Raw genomic sequence first — 3,899 nt, 5'->3', positions numbered from 1 at the left:
AGTGAGTTCCAGGACAGCCAGGGCTACACAGAGAACCCCTGTCTCGAAAAACCAAAAAGTAAGAAAAAGCAACTGTCTTATTTTTTTAAAGTTGGACGGAACCTCAAGAGGACCTGCTGGGCACCCTCTTACAGTGAAGGGCTTCAAGCGACAGGCTGGTTTAGATTGATTTTAATTTTTAATGTGTATGAGTGTTTTGCTGCCTCTATGTCTGTGTGCACTGCATGTGTGCTTAGAAGAAACCACAGAGGTCAGAAGACTGCATGGGATGCCCTGGAGCTGGAGTTAACAGATAATTGTGAGACAGTCTGCTTGCTGGAAACCAAACTTGGATCCTCTGTAAAAGGTTTTTATTCACCAGCCTTGAGGTCTGCCTGCCCAATTGGCTCCTGCTCCAGATGTGACTTCGCAGTTTTGCTAGGGATGCAGATAGCCCAGGAACAGCGCCTCCCACCACCTGCTCAGAGGAGGTGCCAATGACATGGGTGTTCCTGTGTGTGAAATCCAGCGAGATCCTCCCCCTTCCTTTGGCAAAAACTCCCAAGACATCATTAGAGGAAGAAAAAGAAAAAAGAAAAAACATAAACAAACAACAAAAAACAAAACCCCACTGGCTCTGCCCCTCCCGGCTTCAGATGCAGTGTACCTGTTAAGACTGTTGTGGAGTTACATACATCCTTTTCATAGCTCTTAACCATTTCCCGGTCGGTCGGTCATGTTTTTTGGTAAGACCCCACCACCAGCATAGAAAATTGCAACTTTTGAGCAGGCAGTGCCCTCTAGTGTTGTACTTTAATAATAAAAACTTAAATGCTGCCCCCCCCCCCGCGCCACTTTATCTAATATCAAAGCAAAGAGAAAGTCTGCCAAAATCAGTTCACATCTTCCTAACCCATCCCCCACCCCAGCTTCACAGAGCTGACATTTAGGACTTGATTTAGGACAGGAAGTCTTGTCCGTTGTGGGATGTTTAGCAGAAACTCTGGTATCTACCTCCCAGGTGCAGTGCCACTGAGGCCAGGTGTGACAACCAAAATATCAAGAGACATATCACTAACGGTCCCCAGGGAGTAAGTCACCCTGGGAAACCACTGGTTAGGAAGTGGCTTGCTCTTCTGGCCAAATATGAGTAGCGGGGAGGGGGAAGGGGTGACTCGTGTATGTTATGCAGATACATGGCTTCTTTTGTTTTAAAAAAATGTTTTATGTATATAGGTGTACTGCCTGCACGTGTATCTGTGTACCAATCACGTGCAGTGCTCTTGGAGACAAGAAGGGAGTGTTGAATCTTCTGGAAATGGAATTACAGCCGGCTGTGAGCTCTCGCACAGGTCCTAGAAACTGACCATGGATCCTCTGCAAGAGCCATCAAAGCTCTTAACCATTGGGAGGGACATCTCTCCAGCACCGTCCACCTCTTCTTCTTCTTCTTCTTTTTTTTTTTTAAAGCAGGGTCTCATGTAGCTCAGGCTGGCCTCAGACTCACTATGTAGCCAAGGCTACCCTTAAATTCTTCATCTCCCTGTCTGCCTTCCTTTGCTGGGATTACAGGCTTTGTGCCCTGTGCACATATGTAACGCTATTTTGCACTGTCACTCAGTGGTGTGGTTGTACAGGTGCAAGCTCCCATTCGCAGGACCTTGAAATGGAGTCAGTTAGCCATGCCAGCAGCTGTGATCACCCCCTGCCTCCACTTCGGAAGCTGTTGCTTTACTGGCTGTCTCTATTGGCCTTACCTCTCTCTCTCTAATTAAATGCAACTAGACAATCTTCTGAACACACTATAGAGCAAATCACAGTCTTTAGACTTTTAAAGGGCTGGTTTAGGACATACATTTAAAACTCAAACTTAGAAATGTGTGTGGCTTGGCTAGAGTAAAAAAAAAAAAAAAAGAAGCTAAACAAGGGACTGGAAAGATGACTGTTTTTTGTTGTTGTTGTTGTTGTTTTTGGCGGGGGGGGGGCATCTGAGACAAGGTTTCTTATGTAGCTCTGGCTGTCTTGGAACTCACTCTGTAGACCAGGCTGGCCTTGAAGTCAGAGATCTCCCTGCCTTTGCCTCCCAAGTGCTGGGATTAAAGGTATACACCACCACCACCCCACTGTGGCTAGGCTATTAAGAACACTGCGACTGCTCTTACCGAGGACCTGGGTTTGATTGCCAGTAGCCACATAGTGGCTCACAACCATTTGTAACTCCAGTCCCTGGGGATCCAATGCCCTCTCCTGGCCTCTGTGGGCAACAGGCACACATGGTACACAGACAAACACGTAGGCAAAACACCCAAACACATTAAAAAGGGAAAAAAAAAAAAAACTAAACAAAAATGAAATTTGGAAGGCCGTGCTCTGACTGGAGACATCGGGGACCTTTTCCCAGCTGTGTTAAAAGTCCAAGCTGGGCTGTCTTCTCTCTCTTCAATGAGGCAGCTGAGCAGCAGACACCAACGTGCAGATCTTCATGAAGACCCTGACGGACAAGACCATCACTCTTGAGGTCGAGCCCAGTGACACCACCGAGAATGTCAAGGCCAAGATCCAAGACAAGGAAGGCATTCCTCCTGACCTGAGGGGCTGATAACAGCTGGAGGATGGTCGCACCCTGTCCAACTTCCAGAAATCTTCCAGAACCTTGCACCTGATGCTGCGCCTGTGCGGTGGCATCATTTAGCTGTCCATCAGCTTGCCCAGAAGTATAAAAAAGACAAGATGATCCGCAATAGGTGCTATGCATGCCTGTACCTCCCACCCCCAGTCAACTGCCGCAAGAAGTATGGCCATACCAACAACCTGAGCCCCAAGAGAAGGTCAAATAAAGCTGGGGCCTGTTCCAGGCCGCTGACCTGGGACTAAATAAAGTCCCCTTCCATTGACTGGAGCAGTAAAAAAAATAGTAAAAATAAAATAAAATAAAAGTCGGAGCTCCTGGCCTGTGATGGGATGGTGCACACCTTTAATCCCGGGCTTCCAGCAGGTGGAGCTATGTAAACGCAAGGCCAGCCTGGTCTGCCTAGCAAGTTTCAGGGAGGGCTACACAGAGAAACCTTGTCTCTAAAACCAAAACAGAACAATTTATTGTTCAATTTATTCTTAAATGTTATCATAAAACATCTGGAAGATGTCTTAAGCACATAATTCTAGAAATCGGCTAGTATATTCATTGCTAATTCCATAGCACTTTTCCTTTGGTCTCTCTCGTAAGGAACTGTCTCCCAGACCCTGGGTTACCACACTGGACTGAAAGGATTGCAGGTGGGGTTAAGGAGCTCAAGGTGGGCTAAGTCTGGGGCCAATGCCGTCACAGGTCTCTTTTTGAGAGACGGAGGGAGACAGGAAGTCAGGGCAGAAAAGGAAACAAGGGGATGGAGCCAAGGCCAGAGGGGCAAGATGGCTGCTTTGAAAGAGGACAGGTTCAGGGGTCAGGGAGCGGGTCCTCTTAGAAATGTGAGCTGTGCCTAGAAAAGGCAGGGAAAGGTTCACTCCTAAACCCTCCAGAAGCAATACAACCCTGCAGGCATCTGCCATTTAGGAGTCTAATGCCCATTTCAAAACAGTCTTAACTCCAAAACTGTAAAGCTGATCCATGTTTTTGTAAAGGATGTTTGTGGGACTCTGTTCCAGCAACGGTGGGAAGTGGCTTCAGGGGCGGCTGGTCATGTCTTCAGCACCTCATCCTGTTAGAATTTCTGCATTTGAACAAGCAATGGACTGTGCATGCTGTAAAACTCCGTGTGTAGAGCTGGAGAGAGGCTTTTTGTCTGCTCAGCCAGAGGACCAGAATTCAGTTCCCAGCACCCATAAGGCAGCTCACAGTCATCTTTAGCTCCGGTTCCAGGGGCTATGGTGTCTTCTTCTGGCTTTCTTGGGCACCAGGCATGCATTCGGTGCACACGCACACA

General features: G+C 47.6%; 1 pseudogene; it reads left to right on the top strand.

Annotated features, from left to right (window-relative positions):
* LOC110291880 overlaps nt 1-2,853 on the top strand; it is an 18,707-nt pseudogene extending 15,854 nt beyond the window's left edge.
* The last annotated feature ends 1,046 nt before the right edge of the window (nt 2,854-3,899 follow it).

The sequence above is a fragment of the Mus caroli genome, chromosome 3 (genome assembly GCF_900094665.2).
Source record: "Mus caroli chromosome 3, CAROLI_EIJ_v1.1, whole genome shotgun sequence".
NCBI lineage: Eukaryota > Metazoa > Chordata > Mammalia > Rodentia > Muridae > Mus > Mus caroli.
Note: the sequence above shows the minus strand (reverse complement) of the source record. Positions and strands in the feature narration are given on the sequence as shown.